Source organism: Aquarana catesbeiana, linkage group LG01 (assembly GCF_042186555.1).
Source record: "Aquarana catesbeiana isolate 2022-GZ linkage group LG01, ASM4218655v1, whole genome shotgun sequence".
Lineage (NCBI taxonomy): Eukaryota > Metazoa > Chordata > Amphibia > Anura > Ranidae > Aquarana > Aquarana catesbeiana.
Window position 1 is genome coordinate 856,975,694 of NC_133324.1, and position 16,250 is coordinate 856,991,943.

Genomic DNA, 16,250 nt, shown 5'->3' on the forward strand with positions numbered 1-16,250 from the left:
CCATAGACTTTAACTGTGTTCGCGTGTTCGAACAAACTTTTTTCTTGTTCGCATGTTCTGGTGCGAACCGAACAGGGGGGTGTTCGGCTCATCCCTAATGAGGAGGGAGACGTTTTGGAAGTGGACTAAATTGTCACCACAAGAGGTGAGTGTCTGAGACCACAGCTTCAGGTAAGAGATCAGTTCCTGCATATTTATAATACATGGTGTTTTTTATATATTTTTTTAGATGATGTGGATGTCGTGGAAGAAGAAACTCATTTCACAAGTGAAAGTGCCCAGATCCTCATCGGGGAGATAATGGGGTGCAATCGCAATTTAGAAAATATTAAGCAAAACATCAATGATGTTCAACAAAAAATGAAGAACATCATTGATGTTTTAGGGAGAATCTAAACCACACAAAAATGTTACACTTTTTTATTGTCTATTTTTGCTTTTAAAATTTTTTTTTTAAAGTATTTTAAAAGCCAAATTTGCACACAGTGTGTCAACCTGTGCTATCTGCCATCACGGGAGATCAATGTACGCGTTTTGTGGGTGCAACCCCTTCCTCCCAACTAAAGTAGCTGAGAGGAAGGGGTTACACCCCCAAAACACGTCCATTGATCCCCCCAGATGGGAGCTAGCACATGTTAACATTAGGCATGGGATCAGGAGGGAAATCATCCTTTTTGACTCTCAATTTGTGTGCATCTTCAAAATTTGGCTTTTACAGGGCTGACATCACCCCATCTGATGAAGGCAATATCAACACAGCTTGGACATAATAATGTCTGATATTGCCTTCACTTTATCAAAGTTGAACTTTGTAAGTTCCTGAGTTGTGTATGTTATGCTTTAAAACATGCCTGTTTAACCAAAAATGGCTATTTCTAATTAATGGGACAACAAATAATGTTAGATGTTGGTTTGTTAAAAAACCCTTTTTTAAATGCACACATAAATGTGCTTTGAATACAATGTTTGATACTCAACAATGTGTGGCTTCTTCTTTCAATGCTCAAAAGCATTTTTTGGAGTAAGTTGGTGTTTACAATGACAATGGGGGTTATTTACTAACGTCAAATCCACTTTGCACTACAATGCACTTTCAGCACCCACAGTGCTTTATAATTTCCAACAATCACGCCATTTTCGTGACTCCCAAAAATTACTTCATGTTGCTTACAATTATGAATATTTTTAGCATTAATGCATTACATACATTAACAGCAAAAAAAAGGTGTGTGTGTAGCAGACCCACAACATAATAGTTAGCTGAAGAAGAGATTGTCACCTCATGTATCAAACAAATTACGTTTGTACTATTGAAAAAATGGCCAAAAAAAGCCCATTGGAGAACCTAGGAGACAGCTAAAAGAAACACAAGCAGTAAATCAAATGAAATATTATTTCAGATTATACAAAATATTTATTTAAAAAATGTCTCAGACATTTGCTGGCATATCAATGGCCCCCCTAAAGTATTCCAGATATTTTTGTCTCACTTCGTAGGCTTTTCGGGGGGGCAAGCCAGGACGGCCAGCTTCAAGTGCCGTCAGGGTTAAAGTATCAGGAAAGCCGGCCTCAGTCCTAACTGAGGCCACATAGTTTGTAGCATTTTTTCGAAGAAAATTGTGCAGAATGCAGCAGGCAAACACAATATGATTCAGTTTAAATTCCGCCATGTGGACTGGTGTCAGCAATAGGCAGAACCGGCTGGTCATTATCCCGAAAGCATTCTCCACCACTCTTCTGGCTCTGGCCAGCCGGTAGTTAAAAACCCTCTGGTCCGGGGTGAGGGTCCTCATGGGAAATGGCCTCACCAGATGTTCACCCAGCCCAAATGATTCATCAGCAACAAAGACAAATGGGAGTTCTTCTATGTTCTCTTCCAAAGGTAGCAATCCCAAGCCATCACTCTGAAAACGCTTGTAGAACTCCATCTGGGCGATGACACATGCACATAGAGGAACTCATATGTTGCCGACACCACCGCCACCATTACAATACTATTAAACCCCTTATAGTTATAATAGTATGACCCAGAGTTGGGGGGTGGGACTATGTGAATGTTTTTCCCATCTTTTACCCCTCCACAGTTGGGAAAGTCCCAACGATCGGCAAAGTGGGATGCCACAGTCTGCCATTCCTGTGGTGTTGAAGAAAACTGTGGAGTCAAACAAGAAAAAAAATTGTAATTTTGCACATAAACATTGCAAGCAGATTATACACAAACATTCTTGGCCAACATCAGTATAACATTTATTTGAAGGAGTATTTAACCACTTCCCGCCCGGTCAATAGCATATTGACGTCCGGGAAGTGGTTGAGTTATCCTGACTGGACGTCATATGACGCCCAGCAGGATAACATGCCGGCGCGTGCCCGCGGGAGCGCGCAGCGCGGCGATCGGCGGCGCGTGTCCCTCGGACACAGCGCTTCCCCGATCTAGGTAAACAGCCAATTTTATTGGCTGTTTACCCCGTGATCGGCTGTGTCAAAGTCACAGCCGATCACCTGTCACAACAGACGGAGCGCGCCGCCGAAGGCATCCAGAGCAGTGATCGAGGAAGGCGAGTGTCCCTTGGACACAGCGCTTCCCCGATCGGTAAACAGCCAATGAAATTGGCTGTTTACCAGGTGACCGGCTGTGTCCAATCACAGCCGGTCACAAATGTAAACAAAATAGTAGCTGTTACTATCTGATCCCTGCTCTCTCCTCACACACCGATCGTGAGAGGAGAGAGCAGGGATCAGTGAGTGAATCAGTGTCTGTCTGACATAACTGTATTGTTCTGTACTGTGCACAACACGGCCCCCCCAATAAAGAGGACCTGTCACACAGCCCAGCCAATCAGCCCATCTGTCAATCAGCCCATCTGTCAATCAGCCCATCTGTCAACCAGCCCATCTGTCACAGGCCCACCGGCATCGGTACCGCCACACAGGCTACCAGTACCGCCATCGGTACCACCAGCAGTAACGCCACTAGTACCTCCATCAGGCCCACCATCTATACTGCCACACAGGCCGCTACCAGTATCGCCACTAGTGCCGCCATCGGTACCACCACCACCCGTACCACCGTCAGTACCGCCATCGGTACCACCACCACCCATACCGCCACCTGTACCGCCATCACCACCTGTACCGCCATCACCACCTGTACCGCCACCACCACCCATACCGCCATTGGTACCACCACCACCTGTACCGCCACCGGTACCGCAATCACTACCTGTACCGCCACCACCACCTGTACCGCCACCTGTACCGCCATCGGTACCACCACCACCTGTACCGCCACCGGTACTGCCACCACCACCTGTACCGCCACCGGTACCACAATCACCACCTGTAACGCCACCACCTCCTGTACCGCCATCGGTACCACCACCACCCGTACCGCCACCACCATCACCACCACCCGTACCTCCATCGGTACCACCACCCATACCACCATCTGTACCACCACACAGGCCCGCCAATAAGGATTGCCATAATGTCCCAAAGGGTTTACACACCTGAAGAGGCATATGAGATTCTTACCATGTCGGATGATGAGAGCAGCGGGGAGCTCACATCATCTGGTTCGGAATACGAGCCAGTGGAGGATAGTGGATCAGAGTCCGAGTCCGCGGAGGAAACCGTCCCTCCCAAAGGAATCAGATCAGGACCAAGATCAGGACCAAGATCAGGAGATCTGCCCACCACCAGCAGCGCCAGACCCCAGGAAGAGGAAGAGGAGCCCAGTACAAGCACTGGAATTACCACCAGCAGCGCCAGACCCCAGGAAGAGGAAGAGGAGCCCAGTACAAGCACTGGAATTACCCGCCCAACCCGAAGAACCCAGCCCCAGTCCTACCTTCCCGATGCCCTGGCAAACCCCTTATGGTTGCCTGCCAACTCAGGACCTGCTATCATCCCCCCTTTCATCGCACAGCCAGGTGTGCAGCCCGACACTACAAATTTTTCTGAATTCGATTATTTTTGTTTATTTTTCCCACAAGATTTTCTGCAGAATATGGTGGATCAAACTAATTTATATGCATCCCAATTTATTGCTGCCAACCCCAATTCTTCCTATGCCCGCATGTTCCAGTGGCGATGTGTCACACTGGATGAATTTAAATTGTTTTTGGGCCTAACTTTTAATATGGGGCTTACAAAAAAGAACGAAGCCCATGCATATTGGTCCACCCACCCCATCCAACACATGCCCATATATTCCGCTGTCATGTCCAGGACAAGATACGACATGATTATGCGTTTTCTCCACTTCAGTGACAATTCCCAGTGCCTTACCCGAGATTATCCCAACCTTGACAAATTGTACAAGATACGCCCCCTAATCAATTCCTTTTCCCAACGATTTAGAGAAGTTTTCATCCCAGACCAAAAAATTTGTGTGGACGAGTCCCTCATACATTTCACTGGCCGACTGCACTTCAAGCAGTATATACCAAGCAAGAGATCCAGGTATGGGGTGAATTTAAATAAATTATGCGATCGAGCCACTGGATATGTCTTCACATTCCGGATCTACGAAGGCAAAGATTCCCAGCTCCAGCCCCATGATTGCCCCACATATATTGGAACCAGTGGGTAAATTGTCTGGGAGCTGGCATACCCCCTATTTGACAAAGGATACCATTTATATGTCGACAACTACTATACCAGCCTGCCCCTTTTTCGTCACCTTTATAGTAAAAAAACCCCGGCCTGTGGTACCTTAAAAAAAAACCGTAAGGGATTCCCGCAAAATCTGTTGGCAAAAAAATTAAGAAAGGGAGAATCGGCATTCATGAGGAACGAGGAGTGTTGGCCATGAAGTGGAGGGACAAGGAAGATGTCCACATGCTCTCTACCATCCACAATGACACCGTGGTGGAGATCCAAAGAAGACGCAGCCCCATTGTAAAGCCCGAATGTGTCCACGACTACAATATGTATATGGGGGGGTGGATTTAAACGATCAGATGCTACTTATCAAACAGAAAGTCCCGTTACTGGTACAAGAAAGTTGCCTTTCACCTTTTTCACATGGCCCTTTTTAATTCGTTTGTCTGCTACCAAAAAGCAACTCAAAACCAACAAGTCACCTACCTCAAGTATTTTGAATCGATCGTCACTGCCCTCATTTACCAACAAGGTCCCGCCCCAGGAAGCATTCGCTCGGATGCTGTGAGTAGACTTCACGAGCAACACCTTCCCTATAGCATTCCCCCCACAGAATCTGGAAGAAGACGCCAAAAAAAATGCCGTGTATGCAGCAGAGGAGGAGTAAGAAGAGATTCCAGCTATTATTGTCCCCAATGTCCCTCCCAACCTGGCCTGTGCATCGGAGATTGCTTCAGAAATTATCATACATTCATCCAATATTAGTTCCCTGTATTATTACCAGACTGCCATTTCCCCATTTGCCTGCTACCATGTTAATTACCGACCCTGGCCTGTTTACCGACGATGTCTTTGCTTGCCGTTTCTGCACGTTTCTGACTTGCACGTGTACCAACCTCAGCCTGTTTACCGACAATGCCTCTGCCTGCCGATTTAAACCACGTTTCTGACTTGCACGTGTACCAACCTCAGCCTGTTTACCGACGATGCCTCTGCCTGCCGATTTAAACCACGTTTCTGACTTCCACGTGTACCGACCTTGGCCTGTTAATCGACCATGTTTTTGCCTGCCACTTGGACTGATCTTTTGGCCATCTACTTTAATACACAGGGGTCTCACATATGTGAGGGGCTTCAGAATAGCGTTCTGAGTAGAGAAAACCAGTTTTTCGTTTTCTGTGCTCCCACAACAGGGTCTGATTGCCTGGAGGCTTCAAAGCGATTTGGGTGGGAGAAGCCTCTACCCCTGTCCCCCTGGCCCTAAGCTTGATGGTCCTTTCTGCTGCCTGGACCAATACTTTGGCTGTGCTGACCATATTGCTGCCTGTAAAGACCCATGACATTATGGACCATGTTTCTTCCTGCTGTTTGGACCAATACTTTGGCTGTGTTGACCATATATCTGCCTGCTGCCTCTACTGACTTTGGACAGTATTTCTGCCGGGACACCTCTGCCTGCTACCTGGACCTGTGCTTTGGCTGTGCTTTGGCTGTGCTCTGGCTGTGCTCTGGCTGTGCTCTGGCTGTGCTGACAGTATCTCTGCCTGTATGAACTATGGACAGTATTCCTGCCTGCTGCCTGGATGATTGCTTTTGCTGTCGCTGACCTCATTCCTGCCTGCTGCCTGGACCGATGCTCTCCTCTGTGGACCACTGCACTTCTAAAACCACAGGTAATCTTTTGTTATTTGGTATGTACCTGCTATATGTTAGAAATATGAAGGGCCTTCAAAAATGTGATCGGTAGTCAGAAAATGATATGTGTAATTAATGCTGCTAGAATGCCTGGAGGTGCTACTTGGATTTTGAGCCTCTGTATGTGGCCAGGCTGTGTAAAAGTCTCAAAAATGTGGTATCGCCATACTCAGGAGGAGTAGCAGAATGTATTTTGGGGTGTCATTTTTGCTATGTACATGCTATGCGTTATAAATATCTTATAAAGGGACAACTTTGTGTAAAAAAAATGCATTTTCATTTTTTTTCCACTTTTTTCAAAACCTTCTGGAAAAAAATGAACTGTTCAAAAGACTCATTATGCCTCACAGATTATACGTTGGGGTGTGTGCTTTCCAAAATGGGGTCATTTTGTGGACAATTCAATTGTCCTGGTGCTCCAGAGCCTTCAAAAATGTAATAGGTGGTTGAGAAAGGATATGTGCAATTTATGCTTGTAGAACGCATGAAAGTGCTACTTCAGTGTTGGCCCTTTGTATGTGGCCAGGCTGTGTAAAAGTCTCACACATGTGGTATCGATATACTCAGGAGGAGTAGAGGAATGCGTTTTGGGGTGTCATTTTTGCTATGTACATGCTGTGTGTTAGAAATATCTTATAAATGGACAACTTTGTGTAAAAAAAATGAATTTTCATTTTTTTTCCACATTTTCCAAAAACTTCTGGAAAAAAATGAACCGTTCAAAAGACTCATTATGCCTCATAGATTATACGTTGGGGTGTGTGCTTTCCAAAATGGGGTCATTTTGTGGACAATTCAATTGTCCTGGTGCTCCAGCGCCTTCAAAAGTGTAATAGGTGGTTGAGAAAGGATATGTGCAATTTATGCTTGTAGAACGCCTGAAAGTGCTACTTCAGTGTTGGCCCTTTGTATGTGGCCAGGCTGTGTAAAAGTCTCACACATGTGGTATCGCTATACTCAGGAGGAGTAGAGGAATGCATTTTGGGGTGTCATTTTTGCTATGTACATGCTATGTGTTAGAAATATCTTATAAATGGACAACTTTGTGTAAAAAAAATGCATTTTCATTTTTTTTTCACTTTTTTCAAAACCTTCTGGAAAAAAATGAACCGTTCAAAAGACTCATTATGCCTCACAGATTATACGTTGGGGTGTGTGCTTTCCAAAATGGGGTCATTTTGTGGACAATTCAATTGTCCTGGTGCTCCAGCGCCTTCAAAAGTGTAATAGGTGGTTGAGAAAGGATATGTGCAATTTATGCTTGTAGAACGCCTGAAAGTGCTACTTTAGTGTTGGCCCTTTGTATGTGGCCAGGCTGTGTAAAAGTCTCACACATGTGGTATCGCTATACTCAGGAGGAGTAGCAGAATGTATTTTGGGGTGTAGTTGCAATTATGCATATGCTGCGTGAGAGAAATAACCTGTTAATATGACCAGTTTGTGTAAAAAAAAAAAATCTTAATTTTCCCAAGAATTGTGGGAAAAAATTACAGCTTCAAAAAACTCACCATGCCTCTTAGTAAATACATTGGACTGTCTACTTTCCAAAAAGGGGTCATTTGGGGGTATTTGTACTTTCCTGGCTTGTTAGTGTCTCAAGAAATGAGATAGGCCTTCAGGTGAGATAGTACATCAGTTGTGATCAATTTTCAGTGATTGGCACCATAGTTTGTAGACTCTATAACTTTCACAAAGACCAAATAATATAAATTAATTTGGGTTATTTTTACCAAAGATATATAGCAGTATAAAGTTTGGCACAAATTTATGAAGAAAAATGACTTGTTTCCAAAATTTTACAATAGAAACTAAAAAAAAGTATGTTTTTTTTTAAATTTTCACTGTTTTTTTGCTTATATCGCAAAAAATGAAAAACCCAGTGGTGATTAAATACCACCAAAAGAAAGCTCTATTTGTGAGAAGAAAATGATAAACATTTTGTTTGGATACAGTGTAGCATGACTGAGTAATTGTCATTCAAAGTGTGAGAGCGCTGAAAGCTGAAAATTGGTCTGGGCGGGAAGGTGCATAAGTGCCTGGTATTGAAGTGGTTAAAGACAAAAGTATAAGGTCCAATTATTAGTTTCATCCCCCCTCTAATGGCCCATTGTAAAAATTTTAGGGGAGGGAGATGTTTTGGACAGGTAACCGTCTCCACTTCATTGAGAGCTGAATGCATAAATAATGTGTGTTACTTTGGCCAGTCCCTCTTTACTTACACTATTGGCAGCCCACTGGACAGGTAAGAAGTGTCATAATACAAAATAAAAATACACACTGTACAAATTGAAGCACATTTTTACATTCTGCAATTACCTATCAACATAATAAGAGAACAAAACTTTAAACAGTACCATTTGAAAGTATTCAGGCAGGCCCTTTCACTACATGCTTTGGGGAATTCATCCATAAATATGAACACAAAAGAGGTAGGTATAGTGTGTATGGGTTTGGCAAAGTCAGCAGATAGAGGATTGGTATCATTTGACTTGGTGGTTGGGGGGAGGGAGGGTTCCATATGATTTTGGTAACCAAAAAAAAGCCTCTGGCACTCTGCATGAATTTAAGCACACAAATAACATTTGGACACGTTTTAGGGGGTGTTTAGGGTAAAGCACTACTATGGAGATGACAAAATACATTAAGTGACTAGGCTAGGTGTATATGGGCCCAGGATAGCATGCTGAGGAGGTTAGTGAAGGCAAATATGCATGAAGGACAAAAAAGGAACTTAAAAAATTCAAGCATGCATGAGGACAAAGGGGGCATCCACAGTATATTAAAATCATGGTAATTAGGGAATGATGAAAGAAATACAATACATTAGCAAACATTAAATACATAGAATGTGATGTTAAAGGAGAAAACTTACCCTAATATAGTCCTTCTGCAGGACCTGAATGATGGCAGAACAGGTCTCTGGAATAATGATTCCCAGAGCCTGGGGGGAGATGCCTGTAGAGAACTTGATGTCCTGCAGACTTCTACCTGTCGCCAAGTACTGCAAGGTGGTGACGAGCCTTTGTTCAGGAGTGATGGCTTGCCGCATGCAGGTGTCCTGCTTCATAATATAAGGGGACAGCAAAGTCAACAAATGGTGAAAAAAGGGATCCATCATCCGGAAGCTGGAAATGTGACAAATAAACTACCGGTATAACATTACTAAAGTTCTGTTCCATTGTCACCTGTGTTACGGTCCATTATGTTAATGGCAATTCTCTTATTTTAGAATTTAATCATGATAATCATGAAAGAAATATCAACTTTCTGGACATTACTTTAGAGGGCTGCAAATCCACAGGGACTATACTCACTCGAACCTATCGTAAGGATTGTGCCTGCAACTCTGCTTCTGGCTACAGGTTTTCATCCGGCGCATACGATATGGGCCTTCCCATTGAGGGAATGTATCAGAGTGAAACAGAACTGCTCTTCAATAAACAGGTTTACTGAAGAATGCAGATTGATAACCTCTAGGCTACAGGCACGTAATTACAAAACTGAACACATTGATAAAGCTATTAATGTAGCCAAGAACAGAGATAGAAATTCCCTCTTGAGACATAAACGTAAGAAGAGCAACAAAATGGTTAAAGAGAAGTCTGTTACATTTGTAACAAACTACTCGCGAGAATTTAATTCAGTTAAAAAAATTATAATCAAACATCTCCCTATTTTGGCAACAGATCAGGACCTCACAGCTGTCAATCAAGTTGGATGTAGATTCTCAAGTAGACGTGCCAGTACTCTAGGAGATATTTTATCCGATAGCATGTTCCAATCAGGAGGCAATAAAAGAACTTGGTTAAGTACCACGGGATCGTACGCCTGTGGGAATAATACTTGTCGCTTTTGTGACAAGCACTCTAAAAAACGAAAGAAGTATTATCTTGTTCTACAGGTAAGACTTTACCATACGTGATTTTATCAACTGTGGAACAAACCATGTAGTGTATTCAGCAGAATGCACCTCCTGTCATCTGCAGTATGTAGGATGTACCACGAGATCGTTAAGAACTAGAATTGGAGAACATTACCATGGTGCATCCTATATTTCTGATAAAGGGCTGTCCAATGTGTCTAAACATTTCAAACACCAACACTCAGGCAACATGTCAACGTTTATTTTTTCCGGTTTAGAAAAAGTAAAAAATCCGCCGCGGGGAGGAGACCTGCATTGCAGGCTCCTCGAACGAGAAGTTTGGTGGATTTTTTATTTAAAGACCAGAATACCAAACGGAATGAACATGACGTAGGTCTTTTCCTTAGGTAGTAAACAACAGCATAATTATGTTTTTAGAGTATTTTTTTGTGTAAAGGGATGTGTATAATTTTTATGATTTAATGTTATTATACACTCCCTTTTTTCTCTTTACAGATCCATTTCTTTTCTTTTTTTCTTATTGTTTATTTTTAAATACTTTTTTCTACACTTTTTCATTGCAACATGTGTTGCACCTGCTAGGAAACCATGCAGTGATGCTTCTTGTTTGTCTTGATTAATGACACCATTCAATGAAATAATTGATTGGAGGAGGTGCCTTGGCACTATTTTGTGTCTATACCGTATTTATCGACGTATAACACGCACCTTCATTTTAGGGAAGTTTAGGGAAGCAGCCTCACAATTGCCCATCAATGCAGCCTGATCAATGCCCATCTACAGCCTCACAATTGCCCATCAATGCAGCTTGATCAATGCCCATCTGCAGCCTCACCTCAGATCACTGCTGCCTCGAAGGGGACAGAGGGGGGGGGGGGCGGGGCGGGACGAGCGCAGTCAGATTACATACAGCGAGAATCTCCTGTTTAATCGGCAGCCTCTTTAATACAAAGTCCCGCCTCCTGGACCGGCTTCTATGATAGACAGAACACTGGTCCAATGCCGGCTCAGTAGAGGAGACTTCCTATTACAGTGGCCGCTGAGTAAACAGGAGCTTCTCGCTGTATGTAATCTGATGGCACTCGTCCCGCCCCCCTCCCCGTTCCCTCCTAGGCAGCTCAAATTGCAGTATCGGCGTATAACACGTACACATTATTTGCACCCGATTTTCAGGGTGAAAAAGTGCGTGTTACACCAATAAATACAGTATATATTTTGCTTGTCATTCCTAGACTGAGCTGTGAACAAGGCTTGTGCAGAAATGCGTCAGCCTGTCTTTTTAAACTTCGTATGATATAGATCACAGATGAATTATTCAGCAGTGCCGGCTTTTCTATTGGATTTCTTCAAGCTTTCGGTTTGGATGTAGGAAGGGCATCCAAAACTTTAGGCCCCTTTCACACTGGGGCGGTGGATGCGTCAGTGGTAAAGTGACGCTATTTTAGCGGTGATTTACCGTCAATTTTGCGGCGCTATTCGGCCGCTAGCAGGGCAGCAGCGCTATGCCAGCTGTATAGCCGTGCTGCCCATTCATTTCAATGGGCAGGAGCGGTTTAGGAGCGATGTATACACTGCTTCAAAGATGCTGCTTGCAGGAGTATTTTTTTTTTTTTTTAAATTGACAATTTTTTTTAAATTTTCCATAAATGAACACAAATAGAAGATTAAAGTACAAGGTGATACATAATAAAGTGCAGTAATAATTTCCAGAAAAGAGCCCAGCTCTAATGACAGTCATAACATGAAGCTAGTGTCTCTGTACATGTCTGCCTGAATGAATGAAAACTAGGAAAAAATTATACTAGGTGGACAGACTTTAGTTTTACACCACTGGTTGTATACCTTGTACAACATAACAAAAAAAAGAGGTTGATAGGAGAAAGTATAGGATTAGGAAATATAGAGAAGAATTGAGGAGAAGGGGGGTTAGCAGAAAGTCCAAGATGGGGTGAGTAGAATTGGGTAGGGAAGTAGGGAAGAAGAAGAATGAAGGCACTGGGATCGCGCCCCGCCCCGGGAGCCCAGCCCCCCCCACCAAAGGATAAGACCCGCCCTCCTTCCTCCTCTCGTGACGGTTTAGGTTATGGGATTTTCAAAAAGGACCCATAGTTCCCATACTTGATTATGTTTCTCAAGATTGTCAGTTAAGGAGGCCGTGAGGTACTCCGTGATCCTGGAGTGCAGTTCCGACACCGAAGGTGGTTCCCTCTGTTTCCATTTTAATGCCACCAAACAGCGTGCGGCAGTTAGTATATTTGATAGAAGTTTCTTGGATCTTTTAGGGAGGGAGATTGGTGGGAGACCCAGCACAAAAACCTTCGGATCGAATGGCACTTCCTCACCAAGGATGGCCCCTAGGAGGGAGTGAACCATGTCCCAATACGGCACAATTAGGAGACATGTCCAATAAATGTGGTATAGCGTCCCCTTGTCCTTATGGCACCTCCAACAGTGAGAGTCGGACAGTGGATACATGGAGTGGAGCAAGTCGGGGGTCTGGTACCAATGGAACAAAATCTTGTACTGGTTCTCTTTATATAGCGTACACATAGAGCTTTTAGTGGCTTGAGACCAGATAAGCTGCCATATGTGGAGAGGTAGGTCTACACCCAGAGCTCGCTCCCACTTGCCCATGTATACATGCCGGGGACCCTCTGATGAAAAATCATGCGTTAGGAGCTGGTAGGTTTGTGAGATCATGCCTTTAGGGGATGAGCTCTCTAAACACAATTTTTCGAACTCAGTTAGCGGGGAGAAATGAAGGTCAGGGACCAAGGATTGCGCATAATGTCGTATTTGTAAGTAGCTAAAGAAGGCCTGTTTGGGAATGTCAAATTCTCTTTGCAGATCTTGAAATGACCTTAAAATGCGGGTCCTTGGGTCAGGAGTATTTTTAACGTCCTGCAAGCACACCGCCCCAGTGTGAAAGCACTCGGGCTTGTATTTGGCATCACCCTTTTGCACTTCTTTGTATAGCAACACTGACAGTGTCCCTGACAGGGGCAGGGCTGGGAGCATATCAGTATACCTGAGAATTTACCAGATCTGTGCCAGAGATCCTGGCTTTTACCTTACATTATTGGTTTGTTACTGTCCGGGCTCAGCTCTCTTATTTTCTACTATTTGACAGGAGCAGTAGCAAATGCCAGGCTGGAAAAAATATTGATATATTTAGAAGCAGTTGCAGACTTATGGAGGGAGTTTTTTACCTATCTTACATCCGTAGAATTATCCCGCAGTTCCCTGCAGCTCTGGGAATTAAACTACCATACAGTTGCAATACCTGCTGGGCTTGCACAGGTTGCTAAAGTTTAGGGCTGTCCCAAGCAGATTGATTTGTCGACTCTAGAGTCATGCAAAAGAAATGGAAGGAAGCACTTGGGGAAAGGTGCTCAGGTAAGTAAACCTACTGGACACCTATACTGAGGATCCTTATTATCTGGTGCTAGGGGTCATTATTGTCTGTCGCTGGGCAATTTTATTGTCATGTGCTCAGGGTCATGATTATCTGTTGCTGGAGGTTTATTGTTCATTGCTGGAGGTTATTGCTTGCTCTGACACTTGCTGGAGGTTATTCTTTGCTTGAGGTTATTATTTGTTCTGACACTTACTGAGGGTTATCAATACTGGTCCTGACATTTTCTCAGGATTATCATTGCTGGTCCTGATATATGCTGGAGTTTTTTCTGGTGGTCGTTATCACACGTGGGAACTTTTCACTAACCTCTATCTCCCTTGCTAATCTCAGCCACTTTCAAAACTTCACAGGCATGTCAATCAGTTGAGCTGTTGCACTCATAAAAAACATGTTGATAGGAGGAGAGAGCAGAGAGACAGAGAGAATGCAAATCTCTGTGCTGCTTCTTATTTCACTCTCTAATCAAATGCAGGGAGAGGGAAAATACTTAACTATAGGAAAGGCAGGTATAGTCTACTTTCTGCACTGCAGGTGGCGCTCAACTGTAGAGGTGTTGCAGGGGGAGAGGAAGTCAAGAGCAATAAGATTCCTCTATGATTTCTTGGGTCACTGGGGAAGCTTTCCAGTTGGTTGCTGCCCCCCCCCATGTGGCTCTGACTGCCATCTTGGGTCGTGCAGATCCTATTTAAGGCCCTGGCTCCCAGGCTTGGCACACATTTCACATGTGGGTAGTCTGACAAGGACAGTGATTAGTGGCAGGGAGAGGTTACAGATGAGTAGGGAAAGGACAGGGACATGCTATCCTTCCTAGAAACCTCCCCGTTTGGGTACGGACCTGCAAGGCCACATTCTGCCCTTCAAGACAGATGCTTTTGGTACATCCCAAATCTGCTCTGCTACACATTGCTGTTATATGCTATGAGTGTTCCTGGTCGCGTGCCTTCCTACCGGTGTTGTGAATTACTGGATTTTGCATTAATACAAGTTCTGAAACTGGACTCTTGTGTGTTCACTGCCGCTGTATCATGCTGCACCTCCTCACATGCTCCTTGTATGTAACACATATGGGCCTCAGTGCCCCATCAGGTCCGCTCTTACAGTTCGATCAAACAAATTCTATACATACTGAAACTACTCCTCCCAGTGGCCTACAGAACTCATCTGATGAGGGGGAGGAAAAAACTGCATTATTTTAGAATGATTCTCCATCATGTCCAATCTAATGGCCTATGGGAGGAACTGTTTCTGCTTACATAAGATTTGATGGTGCAAGCTGTTCAAACTCTGCACATGTAGAAATGGCTCCTCCCACTAGTCATCAGCGTGGACCTGATGGGACTTGTAGTGGGTCAAAGGCAGAATGGTTTTATACAGTGGCAGCCCATGCACTGTGGGCGCACGGGCGCCGCCCCCCCATCAATGCGCCCGACCCCTTTCAGGACGCCGGACGAATGGATTCCTATGGCGGGAGTGGGTGGTACATTTTGAAGCACCTGATTAGAGCCAGAGGCTCCAATAGGCTTCAAAATATGGTGGGCTCGGGGCGCAGTGAGTGCACCCTGATCCCACCCAATTGTGTGATGATAGCAAATTAATTTTCGCTATTCTCACACTAACCTTCCTCCCCGCCAATCAAGAGGCAGGGTGTCAGACCTGTTTCCTGATTTGCCAAAGTGCCAGGCCACCCTATTGGATGCCTGGCGCATAGGAAGAGGAGCGTAGAGGAGACACATGCTGGAGGAGGTCACTCTGGTTCACTGTCTTGGAGAGGAGCTGCTGCCATGTGCTGCGGTAAGTGCTGGGGGTCTGTCAGAGCCGGGCGGGGGTTGGGGGTGCTGCCAGAGCCATGAGCCCCGCGAGTGGGGGGGGTTGGTGGGCACAAGTTGCAGCATATACTGGGCACAAGTGGCTGCATTTGACAGGCACAAGTGGCTGCATTTGACGGGCACAAATGGCTGCATATGATGAGCATAAGTGGCTGTATTTGGTGGGCACAGTGGCTGTATTTGGTGGGCACAGGGGCTGCATATGCTGGGCACAGTGGCTACACATGATGGGCACAGTGGCTGTATTTGGTGGGCACAGTGGCTGTATTTGGTGGGTACAGTGGCTGCTCGTGATAGGCACAGTGGCTGTATTTGGTGGACACAGTGGCTGCACATGATGGGCACAGTGAATGTATTTGGTGGGCACAGTGGCTACACCTGATGGGCACAGTGGCTGTATTTGGTGGGCACAGTGGCTGCATATGCTAGGCACAGTGGCTGTCTATGATGGGCACAGGGGCTGCATTTGATGGCAAAGTGGCTGTATTTGATGGGCACATTGGCTGCATTTAATGGGCACAGTGGCTCCATATGATGGGCACAGTGGCTCTATATGATGGGCACAGTGGCTGCATATGATGGGCACAGTGGTGTATTTGATGGGCACAGTAGCTGTATTTGATGGGCACAGTGGCTGGAATTGATGGCACAGTGGCTGTATTTTGAGCACCAGCCGCCACTGGTTTTAGAGTGTTCCTGTTTACATGTAAAACACTGATGGTTGCATGGCTTTGGCTTAGTTCTCCATCTGCTTGGAGAGACTGGAGTGGCTCTGCTACATCAGCTGACAGCAGGCAATAGTCGCTATAAGCTGATTCTGGCT